The following is a 22,322-nucleotide window of genomic DNA, read 5'->3' as shown; positions in this document are numbered from 1 at the left end:
GCCGGGGATTTAATTAAAAAAAAATTTCCTCCCACGTGCCAGGTATTTTTTAACTATTCACTCCTTTTTTCACCTCACCTCACTCACATTTTGGTAAAACACACACCCCCACACATAGTTCACTTCTAAGTGCTCCTGCGTATCCGCGAGTCGCAGCACGCCGCATCCCGTAGAGGGGTGCGAAGGCCCCGAAGATGAAGCATGACACCAAGGGGCCTGTTGGTGTGTGAGGGGCATTTAAACAACACTGTGTGTTCCCCATCACTTTAGGGATCACTATCACTTTGAGTGGATTCTACTTTGTTTATTCATATAACTAGGGAGACTGAATCCACTGACTCTCTCTCTCCCCCCTCCTGTTACAATCTGCTGAAAATAATCCCCCAACTCTCCCCTAACATGTTTTGCCTTGGTGTGCCACCGCGGTCCATCGCAGTGTCCCTGCATCGTTTAACTACATTCTCCAAGCAAGTGGTTCATGAATAAAATCTCCATCCCCACAATGTGGAAACACATGTGCAATTGAACCTGGTACTCCAGGGTCAGTATATATTCTCCTTATTTTAGGAAATATTTTATAATCTCTAGATTCAAATGTGTTGATACCATTCATAATCAGATCTTCTGAGCCCCACCCACCTCTATATCCCCACAACTGAATCAAGGGAACTGGTAGTCTCAGGGTCTACTGCTCTAGCTACATGACCCTGTTGCTCATTTATGAGCACAAAGTGTGTGTCAAGGCCAACTGCACACAAGGTTTCAAAGTAAAATAACCTGTTCATACAGAATGCCTTGAAATGACTGATTGCTTGAACATTGAAGCTGTTGGCACATCACACGTCTGATCAAGCAGAGCTCTCTCAAGATCAAAAGCACAGCACCCTGGAGGCCATTTTAATTAGTCCTCTCGTTCTTTCCTGCACCAGGCAAATATGGAGCAAATAATCAATGGGTCTTGTTTCTTTTACAGTAAAAAAAATCTATTAACAAAGCCTCCTAATTAGAATTGGCTTTCAAATGTTGTATTTGGGCCAAATCTTCTGTTTGCTCATTCCCACGATGTTCTCAGCATTTCCAAAGGGCAAACAATTTAGCAACACAAAGTGCCTGATTATCTATAAGCCCAAAAGGTACCAATGGTGCAAATATTGTTCATGCAGCATGTGTAGCAAGGTGTCCTAATTAGCACAATTCCACTTCAACACATTGCCAACACTTAGTAAATTGCAGGGCGCAGGTGCCTGACCCTCAACAATCTGTTATAGCCTTGAAATTGGTTTTTGCTCCAGAAAGTCACGTATGCCTAATTTGTCTGTGTTTGAGTAGTTCTTTAAATAATCTATAATTGCATTTACACCTCTCGTTTTCATCTCTGTTTTAAAAGAAATGACACCATTCCTTCTTAGATTGTACAGCAGCACATGCTCTTCATTTGCTGCCTCTCCTGGTCTCCTGATTCTTTCTTTCTCTCCACGTTAGTAGCAGCTCTTCCTGTCCTACAAGGCTGGTGGAGAAATTACGAATATACGGCCACATGCATCATCCCGGGTGTTTGCGAATTCTAAATTGCGAAAAATAGCGATTCGCAATTTAGAATTCGCAAAACGGGATGCATGAATATTTTCGTTAAATTTATGCGATTCAGTAAAAATCGCAATTTTTTCCGAATCGCATAAATTACCGAAATACAATTTGCGAATTTGCTATTCCTATTGGTTCCTATGGGCCAAAAGGCCCATAGGAAGCAATGGGAAGGCATTAGCAAATTACGATTTTCACTTTGAAAATCGCAATTTCTTAATGCATTTCATGGGTGCAGGGGGGGGTCCAAAGGACCCCCCCATGCACCCCTGAAATGTATTTTTCGCATCATGTTTCACACACACATGTCCTAAGGACATGTGTGTCCGTAACATGAATGTTGAAAAAAATGCATTTTCAGTGTTTTCAACACTTTTTGCAAATTTACCGAGTGGTTCAACCACTTGGTAAATTTAACCCCCTAATTGCGATTTCGCAATTTTAAAAGTAATCATGCATTGCTTTTAAGAAATCGCAAATTTGCGATTTCTTAAAAGCAATCGCAATTTTAGAAATCGCAAAAATGTTGCGATTTCTAAAATTGCTTCATGCATCCCAAAAAGCACTTTTGGAATCGCAAACGGCCGATTTTAAGGAATCGCACCGTTTGCGACTCCAAAAATGCTTGATGCATGTGGGGGATACTGTGAACTAATGATTCCAGCTGCAATGTCTCTCTAAAACACAACCATTACCAGATAATGCGGGGAATAACCAAATGGGTCTAAAAAACCAAGGCCTGGTTTTGAGTTTAGCAGGAAGGTTACTCTGTCACAAACGTGACATATATGCATTCCGGATTTACAAGTGCCATAGGATATAATTTTTTAATACAGTGGAGGAATGTCCGCCACGTTTGATATGGAGCAACCCACCCATCCAACTCTGTTGGACCCCTAGTCTCCTTTCACGTATTGGCCCCAATGCCAGGGACATTTTCTGTTCACACATCCCTCTTGTACCAAGCAGTTGGTAAATCTGAATATGACGCCACTGCTCATCGTAAGGGGGAGGGTGTTGAGAGGGGTGGCATATTTACAAGAGTTTATCGCCACTGGAACATCACTTCTTATGACATTCCTGTGATGATAAAACCTACACCTTATTCACACGGTGGCATTAACCCTTACATTGCTCATGACTAAATGGTTCCGCCATGAGCAGCAGTGCTCGTGCTCATAAAGGAACCATTCCAATATGTGCACACTAGCACAAATATACTCTTCTGCAGACAGCAGAGGGATTTCCTTGTTTGCCTTGGGAGGTGGGTAAGAGCTTCCCCAACCTCCTGAGGCATTCGTTTTTTGTTTTACACAAAGTCCCTTTGCTGCGGCGGCAATTCCGCCGCAGCGCTAGGGGGAGGGGCCGAGCGGCGCTCGCATGCTAGTGACGGAGCCGCTCCGTCACGAGCCGCGGTTGCGCTGTGCTCATGACGGAGCGGTTCAGTCATAGCCCCGCCCGCTCATTAGAACGCGCCGCGCAGGTGCGAAATCAGCGCCGCGCAGGCTGACGGAACTGCTCCATCATGAGCACAGCAAAACCAAGTTGCAAAACCAAGTTGTTTTTTGCTAGGTAATTTTGATGTCTCCACAATATGTTTTAGACCCTCGTCTGTTGTAGGTACTTGGTCCACCCACACAAGTGAGGTATCATTTTGTACGGAGGACCTGAGGGAATGCTCAGTGGTAGGACATTTGTGTCAGCCCGGTGATACCACAACTGTCACACACGGAAATGTGAGAAAAATATGATTTTTTTTCTGCAAAACTTTAGATTTGCAGGGAATCTGAGTAGGGAAACATTGGGGGATGCATACAAGTCACATCTCCCTGGACTCCCGTGTGTCTCATTGTTAAAAAATGTCTGGGATTGGTAGGCTTTCCTAGATGGCTTCCGAGCCTGGGTTAAAAATGAAGGGGAATCCCTTGCAAAACACTGTATTTTTGTAATCTATAATTCTGAAGTCTCCACAGTAAGTTTTGGGTTGTTTCCTGTCTCAGGCACTAGGCCTACCCACACAAGTGAGGTACCATTTTTATCGGGAGACTTGGGGGAATGCTAGGTTTGTGGAAGTTTGTTGATTCCCTTAGATTCCAGAACTTCCCTTTACAGACCTGTGAGAAAAATTCCTCTTTTCACAAATTATGAGGTTTGGAAGGGATTCTGGGTAACAGAACCTGGTGAAAGCCACATATGTCACCCCATCCTGAGTTTCCCGGGATGTCTAATTTGGCAAAAATATATGGGTTTGCTAGGTTTCCTTACATGCTGGCAGAGCTAGGGTCAAATTCCACAGCTAGGCACGCAAAAAAGGTCCAGTTTGCAGTGGAAAAATGTGATGTGCCCATGTTTTGGGCCATTTCCTGTTGCGGGTACTAGGCCTACCCACACAAGTGAGGTACCATTTTTATCAGAAGACCCCAGGTAAACGCTGGGTGGGTGGAAATTTGTGGCTCCCTGTACATTCCAGAACTTTTATCACAGAAATTTGAGGAAAATGAGTTTTTTTTACGACATTTGGGATTTGCAAGGTATTCTGGCTAATAGAACCTGGTAATAGCCACACACGTCACCCCATCCTTGATTTCCCTAGAAATCTACGTTTCAAAAATGTATAGGTTTGCTAGGTTGCCTTAGGTGCCGGCAGAGCTAGGGTCAAACATCCACAGCTAGGCACATTGTTAAAAAAAGGTCATATTTCAGTGAAAAAATGCGGTGTCTACGATGCGTTTTGGGCCGTTTCTTGTCAACGATACTAGGCCTACTCACAAAAGGGAGGAACCATTTTTATCAGGAGTCTTGGGGGCCTGCTGGGGGTGGGAAGTGTGTGGCTCTCTGCAGATTTCAGAAGTTTTCATCACAGAAATACTTGGAAGACTTGTTTTATTTTTACAAAGTTTGGGATTTGCAATAGATTCTAGGTAACAGAAACTGGTGAGAGCCACACAAGTCGCCCAATCCTGGATTCCCCTGGGTGTCCGGTTTAAAAAAATTTACAGGTTGGCTTGGTTTCCCTAGATGCCGGCTGAGATAGAACCCAAAATTGACAGCTACAGACATTGCGAGAAGGGTCTGTTTTCTGTAGAAAAATGTGATGTGTCCATGTTGCGTTTTGGGTCCTTTCCTATCACGGGCACATGTCTTACACACACAGGTGAGTTACCATTTTTATTAGGAGACTTGCGGGAATACTAGGTGGGTGGAAGTCTGAGGCTCCACGCAGATTACAGAACTTTCCTTCACAGAAATATTATGAAAATTATTTTTGTTTGTCAAAGTTAGAGGTTTGATAGGGATTCTGAGTAACAGATCATGGTGAAAACCACACAAGTCATCCCATCCTGGATTTCCCTGGAAGTCTAGTCTAAAAAAAATTACAGGTTTGCTAGGGTTTCTTTGTACCACAGACAGGCACATTGTAAAGAAACGTCGGTTTTCACAGTAAAAATGTGGTGTGTATACATTGTATTTTTGGCCCTCTTTCTGTCGCCGGCACTGGACCTACCCACACAAGTGAGAGTACCATTTTTACAGGAAGTCTTTGGGGAATGCAGGATGGTTGGAAGTTTTTGGATCCACGCAGATTCCAGAACTTTCCATCAAAGAAATGTGTGGAAAATGTGTTAGTTTTTTACAAAGTTTGATATTTGCAAGGGATTCTGGGTAACAAAACCTAGTAAGAGTCGCACAACTCACCCCATCCAGGATTCCCTCACTTGACTAGTTTTTAAAAATGTGTGGGCTTGCTAGGTTTCCTTAGGTGTCAGCGGAGCTTTGGTACAAAATCCACAGCTGGGCAAAAAAGGGTTTGTTTTTACTGGAAAAATGTGATGTGTCCCGTTGCTTTTTCGGCTGTTTCCTGTCGTAAGTAGTAACCCTGCCCACACAAGTGAGATACCATTTTTTTTTTAGGCCTACCCGCACTAGTAAGGTTCCATTTTTATTCAGAGCCTTTGGGGAATGCTGGGTGGAAGGATGTTTGTGGCTCCCCTTAGATTTAGATTTAGATTAGAGAAGTGTGGCTCAGGGGTTAGAGGCGGCAGACCCGGAAGCTGAGATCGGCCCTGGACCAGGGTTTAATTCCCCGCCTCGGCGGTTCTTGGGCTAAAAATTCCACGGTCTCGATAATTCTAGCTCCGGTGCCTTCTCGACTCACGGGTTCAAGCTCTGCGACTCTGGGCAATAGCTTGCTTAATCTCCACAACGGCCCCTCGCGGCGGGATGCCTGGCTTTCACCTTGTGGATACCCTGCCGGGGCCTCTCACAGGGGAATACCAGGACGGGTTCCCTAGGCAAGCGCCAGGATGCCCTTTGTGGTGACCGGTCACGCTATATAAGTATACCTACATTTACATTTAAATTTACATTTACATTTAGATTCCAGAACTTTCCATCACAGCCATGTGAGGAAAATGTGTTTTTTTTGTTTTACAAACTGTGAGAATTGCAAGGGATTCTGGGTAACGGAAACTGGTGAAAACTAAGGGTGGGCGTAGTTTGCGAAGTAGCGCTTCACGAAGCTACACGAAGTGCACTTCGCACTACGCGAACTTCACGTAGCACCACGCGAGCTGCGTAGTAGCATGTTCGCACTGTGCAAGATGTGTTTTCAATGATTGCACAGTGCGGACAAGCATCCGGCACTGTGCAATCATTGAAAACGGCATCTTGCACAGTGCGAGCAGTAGTTTTCTCCTGCTCCAGCAGATTATTACTCGAGCTGCAGCTTTCTCAACGTGAACTGGTAGTTTCTGATTGAGAGCGGTTGCGAGCATGCGCAACCACTCACAATGAGAAACCTTACCTCCCCGCGTTGCAAATCTCGCCGGGATCTCATTTTGCTTGCTCTCGGTCGCGAACATGATGTTCAGGACCCCGAACAAGCAAAAAATGAGTGCTGCACTACGCTACGCTGCACTACGCATGTTTGCACTGTGCTACGTGCAGCTCGCGTAGTGCGAAGTTGCGCAAACTTCGCAAACTCCGCGAGCGTAGCGTAGTGCTTCGCCCAGGGTTAGTGAAAACAACACACGTCACCCCATTCTCACTTCCCCTGGATGTCTAGTGTTTAAAAATTTCTAGGTTTTCTAGGTTTCCTTAGGTGTCGGCAGAGCTATGGTGAGAACATACCCAGCTAGGCAAATTGCAAAAAAAGGGTCAGTTTTCACTGGAAAAATTGAATGTATCCACGTTGCGTTTTGAGCTGTTTCCTGTCCTGGGTACTAGGCCTATCCCCACAGGTGAGGTACCATTTTTATTGTAGACCTAAACACACAAGTGAGGTACCATTTTTATCGGGAAACTTTTATGAATGCTGGGTGGATGGATGTGTGTGGATCCACGCAGATTCTAGAACTTTCAATCACAGAAATGTGAGAAAAATATGTTTTTTTTTACAAAGTTAGAGTTTTGAAAATTGTACTGGTTTCTCTAGCGGCAGGCAGAGCTAAGGTACGGAATCCACAGCTAGTCACATTGCAATGTAACAGTCAGTTTTCTGTGGAAAAATGTGATGTGTCCATATTACATTTTGGGCCGTTTCCTATCATGGGCACTAGGCCTATCCACACAAGTGAGGTACCATTTTCATTGGGAGACTAAGGGAAATTCTGGGTGTGTGGAGGTTTGTGGCTCCACGCAGAATCCAGAAAAATGTGTTTGTTTTTGAAAAACCTTGATATTTGCACGGGATTCTGGGTAATAAAACCTGGTAGGAGCCACACAAGTCACCCTATCCTGGATTCCCTGGTTGTCTATTTTTTTTATGTACATGTTTGCTACATTTCCCTAGGTGCTGACAGAGCTAGGGTCCAAAATCCACAGCCAGGAACATTACTAGAAAAGGAACAGTTTTCACTAGAAAATATGATGTGTCCACATTGCGTTTTGGGCCATTTGCTGTTGCAGATACTAGGCTTACCCACACATGTGAGATACCATTTTTATTGTAGGCCTACCCACACAAGTAAGGTAAAATTTGTATTGGGGGCCTGCAGGGATTACTGGGTGGGTGGAAATTTGCGGCGTTCAGCAGATTCCAGAACTTTCCATCACAGACATGAGGAAAATATTTTATTATTACAAAGTTTGAGGTTTGCAAGGGATTCTGTGTCACAGAATCTGGTGAAAACCACACACGTCACACTATCCTCTATTCCTCTGGCTAGCTTTTAACAATTGACGAAAGGCGCACTCAATAGAATATTTCAGAGACAGTGTTTTAAGTCCAAATGGTTATCTTCTTTATTGTGGTAATTATACCAGGTAAAACAAGCAGCCAACGTGTCCTCTTATTTTCCTGTTAGCATGCAGGAATCCTGCGCGTTCTTTATGGAGCCCGCACTGCCTCCTAAGAGGGGAACTGCTCGTCCTCTGGGCCCTTACATACCGCTTGAGACCGATTAGGGCATATGGGGCAAGAAAATATATATCTTCTCTTTATTTATTTACTCCTTGCTTAAGTGAATCAAATCTGGGGCAAGTATACTCACATGGCCCTTCCTTAATGATGCTTCCCTGCGCTTCTTGATACATTGACCATTTCTCTGATTGAACTTACACATTAAAGTTCACGCCCTGACGAAGTTCCGCCATAGGAACGAAACGCGTTGGCTGCTTCGTTTACCTGGTATAATTACCACAATAAAGAAGATAACCATTTGGACTTAAAACACTGTCTCTGAAATATTCTATTGAGTGCGCCTTCCGTCATTTGTTAAAGGTTTGTCTGATCGGGAATTGTGCTTTGGGACAACAGGCACTGGAAGTGTGCAGCACCACAATAATGTTTTTCACACTACTGTGTTGGTTGTGCTAAACCTTGGTTGGGTTGTCCTGTTCGTCCTCTTTTTCCTCTGGATATCTTGTTTTGAAAAAATTTCTAGGTTTTCTTAGGTGCTGGCAGAGCTATGGTGCAAAATACTCAGGCACAGAGCGAAAAAGGGTCAGTTTTCCCTGGAAAACTGTGATGTGTCCATGTTGCATTGTGGGTGGTTTCCTCTCACGGGTACTAGGCATATCCACACAAATGAGGTACCATTTTTATTGGCAGACTTTTAGGAAGGCTGGGTGGGTGGTAGTTTGTGGATTCATGCAGATTCAAGACTTTACATCACAGAAATGTGAGGAAAATGTTTTATATTTACAACGGTTTATTTTTGCAAAGGATTCTAATTACCAGAACCTTGTAGGAGCCACACAAGTTACTCCATCCTGAATCCCACTGGGTGTCTTGTTTTAAAAAATGTATAGTTTTGTCAGGTTTCCTACTGTGCCGGCAAAATAAGGGTCCAAAATCCATAGCTAGGCACATTGCAAAGTAAGTGTAATTTTTCTGTGGAAAAATGTGATATGTCCACATTGCATTTTGGGCCATTTCTTGTCACGTGCACGAAGCCTACACACACAAGTGAGAAACTATTTTCATCAGGCGACTTGGGGGAATGCTTGGTGGGTGGAAGTATGTGGCTCCACGCAGATTATAGAACTTTTCATCACAAAAATGAGATGAAAATGTGTTTTTTGTCATAGAAAGAGGACTCAAGGGATTCTGGGTAACAGCTCCTGCTGCGAGCCAAACAAGTCACCACATCCTGGATTTGCCTGGATGTCTAGTTTGCCAGCTGAGTATGAGCCCAAAAAGCCACAGCTAGGCACGTTGCTAGGAAAAGGGTCCATTTTCTGTGGAAAAATTTGATGTGTCCAGGTTGCGTTTTGAGCAGTTTCCTGTCGCCGTTACTAGTCATAGCCACACAAATATGTTACCATTTTTACTGTAGACCTACCCAAACAAGTGAGGTGCCATTTATATTGGGAGACTTTTAAGAATGCTCAATGGGTGAAAATGTGTGTATTCACGCAGATTCAAGACTTTCCATCACAGAAATTACTAAGTTTGAGGTTTGCAAGAGATGCTCGATAACAGTACCTGGTAGGAGCCACACAAGTCACCCCAGCCTGGATCTCTGAATGTCTAGTTTATAAAAAGGTTTTCTAGGTTTCTCTAGGTGCCGGATGAGCCAGAGCCTAAAATTCATGGCAAGGCACATTGCAAAGAAAGGGTCAGTTTTCTGTAGGATAATGTGATGAGTCCACTTTACATTATGGGCAATTTCCTGTCACGGGCACTAGGCCAACCCACATTAGTGAGGTACCATTTTTATCGTGGGACTTGAATGAATGCTGGGTGGTTGGAGGTTTGTTGCTCCAGGCAGATTACAGGACTTTTCATCACGGAAATGTGATGAAATTGTGTTTTCTTTCGTCAAAGTTTGAGGTTTGCATGGCATTCTGAATAACAGAACCTGGTGAGAGCCACACAAACACCCCATACTGGATTTCCCTGGATGTCTAGTTTTAAAACATGTACTGGTTTGTGATGTGTCTATGTTGCGTTTTGGACCCTTTCTTGTCATCACCACTAGGCCTACCCACACAAGTGAGGGACCATTTTTATTGGGAGACTATGGGGAATTCTAGGTGCATGGAAGTTTGTGCTTCCATCCGTATTCCAGAACTTTCCATCACGGAAATAGGAGGAAATTGTGTTAATTTTTGAGAAAGTTTGATATTTGAAAGGGATTCTGGGTAACAGAACCTGATAGAAGCCACAAAAGTCCCTCTACACTGGATTGCCCTGGTTGTCTAGTTTTAAAAAATGCACAGGTTTGCTATGTTTCGGTGGTGCTGGCAGAGTTAGGGTCCAAAATTCCCCGCATGCACACAACAAAAAAAGTGTCACTTTTCACTTGAAAATATTATGTGTCCTTCATGGGCTTTGGGCTGTTTCCTGTTGCGGGTACTAGGCCTTCCCACACTAGTGAGGTACCATTTTTTATTGGGAGCTTTCAGGAAACACTGGGTGGAGGGAAGTTTGTGGCTCCCCTGAGATTCCAGAACGTTCTATCACAGACATGAGTAAAATAGTTTTTTTTACAAACTTTGAGGTTTGGAAGGGATTCTGGGTCCTAGATTCTGGTGAAAACCACACATTACCCCATACTCTATTCCTCTGGAGATCTAGTTTAAAAAATGTATAGGTTTTCAAAGTTTCCTTAGGTGCCGGGAGAGCTATGGTGCAAAATACTCAGCTGGGCACATAGTGAAAAAGGGTCAGTTTTCACTGGAAAAATGTGATTTGTGCACATTGCGTTTAGGGTGGTTTCCTCTCACGGTTAATAGGCCTATAACAAGTGAGGTACCATTTTTATTGGAAGACTTTTAGGAATGCTGGGTGGGTGGAAGTTTGTGGATTTGTGCAGATTCAAGACTTTCCATCACAGAAATGTGTGGAAAATGTTTTTTTTTAAACAAAGTTTTAGATTTGCAAGGGAATCTGGTTAACAGACCCTGGTAAAAGCCACACAAGTCACCCCACCCCCTGGGTGTCTTGTTTTTAAAACTGTATAGTTTTACTAGGTTTCCTTTGGTGCCAACAGAGCAAGAGTCCAAAATCCACAGCTAGGCATATTGCAAAATAGGGTTAATTTTTCTGTGCAAAATGTGATGTGTGTACATTACATTATGGGCCATTTCCTGTCACAGGCACTAGGTCTACACACACAAGTGAGGTACCATCTTTATCAGGCCACTTGGGGGAATGAAAGATGGATAGAAGTTTTTAGCTTAGTGCAGATTAAACAACTTTCAATCACAGAAATGTGATGAACATTTGTTTTTTTAATCAAAGTTAGAGGTTTGCAAGGGATTCTTGTTAACAGAACCTGGGAGGAGCCACACAAGTGATCCCATCTAGCATTGCCCTGGGTGTCTTGTTTTTCAAAATGTATAGTTATACTTTGTTTCCTTAGGTGCCGGCTGAGCTAGAGCCCAAAATCCACAGCTAGGCACATTGCAAAGTGAGTGTACATTTTCTGTGGCACAATGTGGAGTGTCTACGTTGCGTTTTAGACTGTTTCCTATCACTGCCACCAGGCCTACCCACACACTTCAGGTACCATTTTTATTGGGAGACTACTAGGAATATTAGGTGTATGGAAGTTTGTAGCTCCATGCAGATTCCAGAACGTCCCACCACAGAAATATGAGGAAAATATGTTTGTTTTTAACAATGTTTGATATTTGCAGGGGATTCTGGGTAACAGAAACTGGTAAGAGCCACTTAAGCCACCCCATACTCTATTGCCCTGTGTGTCTAGTTTTTATTAATAAATAGGTTTGCTAGATTTCCTTAGGTGCCATTATGCCCTCCCTCAATACTTTACATGGCTTCAGAAGAGCCCCAGCTGCTCCCTAACATGGATGTAGCAGTAGCAAATGATCTTTTCCAGAAATGGCTTACTCAGGCTTTGGACATCTGTATTCCCGCCAAAATTGGTCACAGAAAAATAACTCAGTCTAACTTATGGTTTAATGAGTCCTTGACCCTTGCGAGGAAAAACTGCAAGCTGCTTGAACAGGCTTGCAGACTCTCATATGACCTAGAAACCAAAAGTCAGTATTGTGCATCTATCAAGACCCACTACAAGTTCATTCGGAAGTCCAGGGCTGATTACGTTGTCTATAAAATTAAAGAGAGCAGCAAACCTTCAAAAACTATCTTTTCCCTTCTCAATGACATGAAAATACCTGAATTCGGTAGCAGAACCTTCCATTACTTCAACCACTCAGTGTGATGAGTTGGCCAGCTACTTTACGAACAAGGTGGAGAATATCTATAACAACTTCCTAACTTCAAATGACAACATGGGATAAGGGACACTGAACACTGAAGGAGAGAAATTGCTATCCTTCCCTTTACTATGTCTTACAGAGATTGAGTCCGTCTGTGATAAAAATAAAATCAGGTTCCCCAGCAGACCCTATGAAATCATACCAGTACTGTCAATTTCAAACACATCTCCTACTGGTCTGTGGTGAGTTGGTCAACCTATCCCTGACTAGGGCGTTAGTACCCCTAGCATGGAAGCATACCAAAGTTGCAGAGTTATTAAAAAAACCTGTTTGGACACATCCAAACCGGAAAATTATCGCCCCATATCCCAGCTCCCATTTTTGGCTGAAGCCACTGATCCTATTTGAATTCCATCCTCACGAAGTTTGTAGAGTTCGGTTTCAGATCACGCCACAGCACTGAATCACCCTTGGCGACGGTGATGGAGCAACTGCCAAGCACTCTGGATGAAGGAAACTCTGCGGCTTTGATTCTTCTGCACCCCAGTGCCACATTTGATACGGTATCTCATGAGATCCTACTGTGTTACTTGCAAGAGATAGGAATCGATGGCACTGCCTTGGCCTGTTTCAGATCATTTCTGGGAGGCAAAACATTTCAGGTCACTGCACCCCGCCTAACACTCTCCGGAATATGCTGTTTATTACAGAGTTCCACAGGGATTTATGATGAGCCCTACACTCTTTATTATCTATCTACAACCCCTTGCAGCAGTGGCAAAAAACAAAGAACTGTCATTAGTATCCTACGCTGATGACACCCAACTGGTTATATCTTTCTCCAACAACGGCAAACATAACCTCAATAAATTTCAGGAAGACATGCTGGCAATCACAGACTGGATGACAGCTCATCATCTGCAGCTAAATGTCAGTAAGTGAAATGTTGCTGCTGGGGAAAGACAGCCATTTGTGGTCAGAACAATGTTGGCCAAGTGCGTTGTGGCCCGCACCCTCTACCCAAAGAGGATGTGAAAAATCTGGGCATATGAGTGGACAGTGCCTTGTCTTTCGTAGCCCAAACAAAGCGTTGGTGGGATATGTTTCGGGATTTTACATGAACTCAAGCCTCTGTTAGGGTTTTTTTACCTGTAAACTTGCCAGTCCATTAACCATTATACAATCTAATGTAGATTGGATTATTGTCATTCTCTTTATTTGGATGGAAACAAATCAGCTCTTACAGAGTGTACAAAATGCGGCAGCATGAACTCTTTTTGCTCTCCCTAAATTTTACTCAGTATCAAAGCTCATGCCCAACTTACACTGGCTGCCCATCGATAAGAGAATTCATTTTAAGACCTTATGCTTTGCCCATAAAATTCTCACCCAACAAGAGCCTCCTATTTTATCCGATCTGCTAGTGCTGTATTCACCGCGACGCACGTTGCATTAAGCGGATCCACACTTAGCATACATCCCCCGAATTATAGGACAAGATCTGGGGGTCGCTCGTTCAGGGTGCTGGCGTCTGCACTCTGGAACTCTCTAACGTCTGCACTCTGGAACTCTCTACCCTTTTCTATCAGAGGTATCCAGAATCATCTGGTTTACAGACAGGTTATAAAAACGTTGGTCTTTCCGAACTAATCCACACCTCCTATGTTTACATCCTGCAATGTTATATCTGGGTTTAGCGCTGGGACGTCCTGTTGCTGGGGCAGCCATACACTGTGCAAATCTCTTTTACATAACATAACATAAAGGGTCAGTGCCCAGTTTGCCCAACCTCTGAATAACATAATGATATCAGGTACCTTTCCCATTTCTTGTAAGACAGCTTGCAAATGGCCGATTTAAAGAAAAACCTTCATTAGATCCCACAGAAGTAAGAACTACTGGCCCATATCTTGTCTACCCCTCGTGGCTAAGATTTTAGTAGAATGTATCAATCAAGAACTGGTAGGATACCAAGACTCAAACGACCTCACACACACCACCCAACACGGCTTCAGACAATACCACTCAACATGGCCAATGAGGAGATACGTAAACAGCTTGACAGTAGTGGCAGGGCCGTCCTCATCCTACTTGAACTTTCAGCAGCGTTTGACACTGTCAACCATCTGGTATTAACACAGAGGCTAAAGGCAGTCAGAATAAAGGGGACGGCTTTAGCCCCACTTAGGTCTTTCCTTACCTCTAGAGAACAGAAGCTGTGTTGGGGTAACCTCACAACGGAGACAAATGTGGCTTTGAAGGGGGAGACTTCAAAGAGAGTGGCTTTGAAGTGCATCAGTACTCTTTTCAAGCTATCTATCTGTGTGCAGAGCTCTTGGAGCAGGGAATACCCACTTTCTAAAATTTGCATTTCGAAAATAGTAATGTTAAATCCAACTTAAAAGTAAAGAGGATTTATCATTTCCATATTTTAGTTACACAGCACCCTGCCCTTAAGGCTAACTAGGGCCTATCTTAGTGGGGACTTATGTGTGAAACAGGGAAGTTTAAGGATTGGCAAGGGATTTTAAATGCCAAGTTGAAGGGAAAGTAAACTGCACACACAGGAACTGTAGTGGCAGGCCTGAGACATGGTGAGAGGGTTTCCGGGGTGGGTGGCACAAGCAGTGCTGTAAGCCTACTAATAGCATTTCATTTACAAGCCCCAGAGACATGTAGTGCCCATGACTAGGTAAATTACATATGCCAATTGGGAATGAGACAATGAGACAATGTTGCCATGAGACAATGTTGCCATATGATAAGGAGAGAGCACATGCACTTTAGCACTGGATAACAGTGATAAAGTGCACAGAGCCCTAAAGCCAGCAAAAATTACTACAGAAAAATAGAGAGAGCCAGGCAAAACAAGTTAGAGGGAAACCACCCTATGGCTGTCGGGTCTAACAAGGCGGTATTGAAAACCGGAAACTGGGACAGAGCCAAGTCTTTGGATGCTTTCTGTATGCGAGATGGTTGGCTCAAGATCTTAGACGTATAGGCTGTGAGTGGTCAGGAATGAATTAGGTACTAAGAACAAGAAGTGTCCTGTTTCATTGGCTTTAAAATGGATTAAAAGGAAGATATTCCACCTCTTTACTTCTGTTGTCCAGATAGGATCTAATCTATGCTAATGTATGACCTTTAATACCTGCCTCTTATACCCTCCTTACAAGAAATAAATTGTATCTAAGATGCAAATTGGTCACTCTGCCACCCTCACCAAGCATCCAACTGAATTTTGTCAATGATGACACAAGTGTGGTATGTGTGCTGTGAAATTGCCTGAAACCTAATTGATCAAGGGTCTGTAGTTCCGATTTCTTAATAAACGTTGACACCTACCGATTCACATGTTTTTCTGTGGTGGTTTTAACAGGGGAAAGGAAGGAGATAGAGAGGCAGGTCGTTTTTGTCAGTAAAGTGGTTATCACTCCATGCCACCAAACTCAGGGAGTTTATGATTTTCCCATACGTGTCTTCAACTGAAATATAAACTTTGTGTCAAAATTCTTTTGGGAAATGGCCAGTTGTGCAGACTCCACAACCAGCTCTGCTTAAAAGTATCTTGATTAGAGACGTGCTTTATGAAGAGCTAAGCCCTATCTAGGGCTCGGAGGGGGATAAGGAATGTCCCAAGCTCCTTGACAAAACGATCTCAAAAACATAACCATCTGTGATAGGGCCTCTTTCGGAGGAAGCAAGACCTCCTCGTTTTGAATTCATTTAGATTTTTATTGATTAGCAGCATCTGCAGGCCGGGGGGAAATTAATAAAGCCGAATCGGCCTTTGTTTTTAGCCTTCACTGCTAAATTTAGGATTTTCATGAGGGGGTAGATAGATCCATCAATTTATCCAGACAGCCTGTCCATGCTCTCTATCCTGTTCCCCTTAAAAGACATTCTGGGGTCGATTCCGATCCGGGAAACAAATCCGTACGACGATTCAAATTCGTAGCCGTTTCCGTACGAATGGTATAAATCCATCCAAATCGGGTAGTACGATCCGTATTAAAAAAATACGTCCGAATTGTTGTGAACCGTACGAAAAGCAAGGGAAAATCCGTACGATACGGACTCTGAAAGTGAACCGTACGAATCGTAAACATGCCGTACTACCCGACAAGTACGATCCGGACCGGGGAATGAGTACCCGATTCGTACGGTAAACTTCGCGTATGAGCAATTCGTACAGAGAGCCACACAATCACATAGGGTACGGGTCGTACACCCCATGATCGTAGGGGTACGGTTTATACACCTACGATCATGCCATGAGGTACGATTCGTACACCCCTTGATCGTAGGGGTACGGTTTGTACATCCCATGATCGTAGGGGTACGGTTCATACACCTACGATCACGGGGTACAGTTCGTTAACCCCATGATCGTAGGGGTATGGTTCATACACCCCATGATCGTAGGGGTACGGTTCATACATGTACAATCATGGGGTACGGTTCGTACACCCCTTGATCGTAGGGGTACGGTTTGTACACCACATGATCGTAGGGTTAGGGTTCGTACACCTATGATCATGGGATGTACGAACCGTACCCCATAATTGTAGGTGTACAAACTGTACCACTAAGATCATGGGGTCTACAAACCGTACTCCATGATCGTAGGTGTACGAACCGTACCCCTAAGATCATGGGGGTACGAACCGTAACCCTAAGATCATGGGGTGTACAACCGCACCCCATGATCGTAGGTGTACGAACCGTACCCCTAAGATCATGTGGTTTATGAACCGTACCGGGGGTCCGTCATGCATGCATTTCGAGTCGAATTCTGCTATTCCAGACGTTTTGAGCTCTTGTAAAAAAAGAGTCGTACGGAGTGTTGACTGGACGAATCGTACTTGCTGGGTCGGAAAATGATGCTTTGATCCTTACGGACATCGCGTGCTGCGCGTTTCGAATGCGATTCATACGGATTATTGGGTCGTACGGGCTTTGGTACGATTCGGACGGAGAACTGCTTTGGGTACCGCATCGTATAACATCGTACGTACTGGGACGTTCGAGGATACGATTCGTACGGGAAAATGCTCAGTACGGCTATTCGTATGGGATTTTACCAAATCAGAATCGGCCCCTTTGTGTTCTATTTCCACGATTGCTGGTATTTTCCTAGGTAGACAAGGTCTTGGATACTCAGCTGTCAGCTTATTTCTTCATTCTTATCAAGGGCCTTCTGAATTTGACAATGCACATAGGCTACAACCTTTGAAGAAGGTGACTAGTTGATGGCCGGGGATTAACCCTGTTGTCTAGTTTAAAGAATGCAGCCTTTTGGAAATCCTCTTATAATTGCAGCTCCCCATCTGACAACAGCTCCCCCTCACTTTTAAGCTAGCTTTTCAGAACCCTGACTCTGCTGCTTTATAGGCTGTCTCCACCAAGTGGACATCATGAAAGGTTCCCTAATCTCCATTAAAAGAGGCGCATAAAGCAGAAGATGTCTTCACGCATAGCAATTAGCGTGTACTTTTAATTAGTAGGAAGAGCGCTATGAAAGTACTCCTCTGAAATCTGTTTGAACTGTAGGACTACATGTCCCAAAAGTCTTAGCGCTTCCTAGAATAGTAGCTAGAATGTCAGCCATCTTGGAAGACGGCTGGAATGCCAGATATTGGTCCTCGGAAGCTTGTTTCCGGTCCAGGGAAGACATGGCTTAGCAGTTCGGGCTGGACTGTTCCCATGAGGCAGAGGGTCAGACTGATTTGCATATATTTGGGTGGCAGAGTGGGCTAAAGAACGGTGATGGATTAAACCCAGATCTTTTGACTGGGTGTGAGTGTTTGAGTGATTCAGATGCTCCGTTCATCACCACCCCCTTTTGCACCGTTTTTGGCCTCCATAAGTGTGGCAGGGTATGCTCAGACGTGAGTCCCTTGCTCACTTTGCCACTGGATTCAAGCAAGCCGGGCTGAAGACGGCTGGAATGCCAGAAACCGGTCCTCGGAAGCTTGTTTCCGGTCCAGGGAAGACATGGCTTGGCAGTTCGGACTGGACTGTTCCCATGAGGCACAGGGTCAGACTGATTTGCATATAGCCATGTCTGAACTGGGGGAGCGGAGTGGGCTAAAGAACGGTGATGGATTAAATCCAGATCTTTTGACTGGGTGTGAGTGTTTGATTGATTCAGATGCTCCGTCCATCACCACCCCCTTTTGTACCGCTTTTCAAAATGCGGCTTGGAGAGCACATGTACTGACTCCCACATTATTTTTATAGACAGGCTTATTTGAGTAAATGACACTTGGGTTTTTATGAACAATGCTTTACAGTTGATTTGCAATTTGGAAAGTGTGCATGAACACATTCCTAAAATTGCGCTGGAAGGAAAACCACTTCATAATTTATTTTCTAAGCTTTCCGTGACATTTAGCCCTTCTTGAATAATTTACTTTTTATATATTGAAGTGCAAGAAATGTTAGGAAACGTCAGAGACAATTACTTATACTTATTTTGTGGAATGCTTTTATTGAAAAGGGTTTTCTTTACAAGTAAGTTGCTTAAAAGAGTTAATTAGGCTGAAAGACTTTTGAAGCCTCCCAATTGAAAGTAAAACCAATTGACTTAAAGTTCACCAGAGAGCAGTAACTGCTTTCAATTGGAGGTGAAGATTGTGTTTTGCCTAGAAGAACTAAGGGGCATATTACCTACGCTTAGCGATATTTACCGCTAACGATGCTTAGCAACACATTTTTTAACGCTAAGCATCGCCGGAAATTATCGCAGAGATAACTTGCTATTAGCAAGGTTTATCTTAGTAGTGATAAAAATCCTCAAGCTAACTGCCTATTGAGAGATTATTGCTGGAAAACCAACGATAATCTCTCGAAGTTTTTCGTTAGCTTGATGATAGGGGCTCACAAACTTAGCCATGATATCCACCTTCCATAGGATATCATGGCTAAGTCAGGAAAATACCAGGCGTAAAAAAAGCAGTGCTAACCGCGGTTAGCACTGCTTTTTTATCACTAACGCGGTTAGCGAAATCCTTGATAATAGGAGAAATGTCGCTTAACAACATTTCTCTTATTATTTTTCTATGGAACGCCCCCTTTGCATCTTATTAGAGATGCAAGGGGAAGCTTAGAGAAAAAGGGTGCTAACATGCGAATTTGAAATGAAATGAAATGAAAAATTGCACTTATATAGAGCGTAACTACCCGGAGGCCTCGCAGCGCTTAGGTTTGCATGTTAGCACCCTGTTGCTGATAGGGAGATCATTTTATCTCTTTAAATCCCTTGATAATATGCCCCTAAGTTTGCTGGAGAAACATTTAAAGAGATACTTGCAAGAATGTTGGCCCCTGGGGAAGTGAGTTGCAGACTAGTCTTTGCCCTGGGTGCTACATGCAGGAACAGGAAGGGATGAGAATAGGTGGATTGGGGGAAGGAGCAGGCTAGAGAAGGGCCTTATAAGAGCCACGGAGGACGTGTCCAGCTTCTTCCTGACTTCTGGGCATAGCCTGGAGGGTACGGGAGTACATAGAGAAAGTTTTAAGCAGAGAAAAAAACCTTTTTGTTTGCGCAACATGTTGATGCCTAGCACGGAAGTGGTGGGAGTATCATAACTTAGGTGCGGCTGGCAGAGCGGATTTGCCCAGGCTTGGTGTTCTCGATCAGGCCTGGGTGGGAGGAACTAGTCAGGTTGGGTTGCCACGTCCATTGTGACATCTGTCTCTCCGCAGGGAGATGGGAGGGGAATAAAGGCTGCCCAGGGAAGTGGCAGAAACATGCAGCGCTCCACCAGAAGTTCAAGCAGGGGCGGGAGGAATTGCATCCTCCTGGCCGGTTGCGGCTGAATAGCAGGACGGCTTTGAAGCACTTGAGGAGGCAGGGCTTGGTACTGATGCAATCACCCTGACCAGCGTGAGTGCTCTAGTTTTTGCTTAGGACACAAGAAGATGGGGCAGGATTTATCAGCAGGAAGGGCCCAGGTAATGCAAGCCAAAGCATTTGCTGGGTCAAAAGGCCCTGCCACCAGAAACATAAGAATGGTGCCGGAGGATTGGCAAGTCCAGCACTCCAGGGAGGGGAAGTACATGTGAGTAGGTAGTGGGTAGTCTGTGTGCTATCATGGGCAGTCATCTGTGAGGTACATGTCCAATAGATGGCAGGGGGTGGACATAGAGGTGCTTGGTGGCGAGGCAGAAAGTTGACTCTGGGTACCTGATGGGGGGCCATGGCTCAGGTAAGCAATGAGCTGATCCGGATAGCGGGCCAGATGGTGCTCAGGACAATCTGGTACAGCCTGGAGGGGAAAGTGCTGACAAAGCTAGCAGGAGAGGCTGGCAGATGGATGGTGATTCCAACAGGCCACAGAATGCCCCTGGATATTGGCCTGAACAGATGAGAAGGTACACAGCAGCCACCCCTACACTGACGGCTCGGGTATTGAAACCTAAACAGGACCATCGGTCCCAACCTAGCAGGGATGCAAGTGCTTGGAAGTGTGGTAGTATGGTACCTTAGGACAAGTGTGAGGAGGTCGTGTTTGACAATGTGTTGGTGCTGGAATATGATAATGGCAGCTATGAATGGGAGGAAGGAGAGCAGCACGTTGAGGAAAAAGTGAAGATTCTTGAAGTACAAGACAAGGGGAAAGGGCATGCAACAGGTAGTGTAGTTGGTGTTTTACAAATGTCAGGTGCAGCCAGAGGCATCACCTAGGTCAATCATCAAAGTCTAGCAGTGGAGGGCACAGCGAGAAGAAGGACTTAGATCTTTTGCCAGCGGGTACAGGGGATAAGTTATCAGATTGGAAACCCAGAGAACAATAAAAGGGGTTATGACTGGCAGGTTGCTGGGAGTAGGAGGACAGGGGCATCGACAAAGAGGTAGGGAAGGTTAAGAATGCCTTGAAGGGAAAAAAGATACCAAAGCGGTCTGGCAGTGGTATGGTTGCTGAGGGAGAGGTGTCAGATGGATAGCTTAGGGGAATTATTGGTAGCAGGGGGGACGAGGCTTCTGAGGAGGGAAAACATAGGAAGAGGCTGCCCTACATTGGTTTGGCAATGCCCTTGAGTACCATTGTCGGAAAAACACTAAGAACAGTATTTGAAAACACAAATATGTTGATGATTTCAAGCTCTTACACATGGACATTCAGGCTAAGGAGTGGACTAAGGAAAAAGAGTGGAAGCTGACTACGAGACCCAGGGTAACGATCAATTTAGAAAATTGAACTTCAGCATTCCTGATATATGCAAGCATCTATTGTGGGAAGCAGGTGACAGGGCAATAGCATGGTATAGGTAGACGGACATGATTTAGGATGGCCTAGATGCATTTTGGGGGCTATGCGTGGCTTAGCTATGATGAAGAGTTCAGGGCGCAGGTGAGTCTGAACCCTGATAAGCCATGTAGAGAGGTGCACTCTGAACTGTGCATACAGTTGATATCTTTCACGCAGTCTACAACCTTAACGCATACCGCAAGTGGCCTGCACATCACCTACTGGCCTTTTCAGGCCCAGCCCACTCCACAGAGAGCAGGTTATGTGCGAAAGCCAGCTGCACCCAGTGTTGGGGCGTGCTGCAACTTTACTAAGAGTTTCTGCTCCTTTCATCCGTGCAAGTTCTAGCCCATATGTTCCAAGTGTAAGGGAGTCCTCATATCACCCAGTGTTTCACATTCGCCAGCCCTGCAGGACAATGGAAGGCTTCTAGGGCACAAGATCAGCAGGGAGTGCCTGGACCGAAGGGCGACTACACCCATTATGGTGGTAGCCCTGCACCCGTGCCTGGCAGTGTATCCAAAAAGGGAGGAGGCTCTGCGGATGCAATAGGGTTTTGTAGAATGCTTCAGGATTGGAGAACGACCTTTACAACACGGTTGTTACACCGCGATAGCTGTACAACGCGGTCATTACAACGTAAGTTGTTACAATGACTTGCACTGGATGGCGCTCTAAACTAAGGAATAGTATGATTTAGTATTCCAACACCTTCCCTACTGTAACATAGGCTGGAGTTGGAATAGTAGCTCATACTATTCCTAAGTTCAGCACCCTCCAGCGTAATCATTGTAACGACTTACGTTGTAACAAACGCGATGTTAAATACTGGGTTGTGAATGTATGCAA

Source organism: Lissotriton vulgaris, chromosome 2_2, assembly GCF_964263255.1.
Source record: "Lissotriton vulgaris chromosome 2_2, aLisVul1.2, whole genome shotgun sequence".
NCBI lineage: Eukaryota > Metazoa > Chordata > Amphibia > Caudata > Salamandridae > Lissotriton > Lissotriton vulgaris.
The sequence above is the reverse complement of the archived record's forward strand: the minus strand, read 5'-3'. Positions refer to the sequence as shown.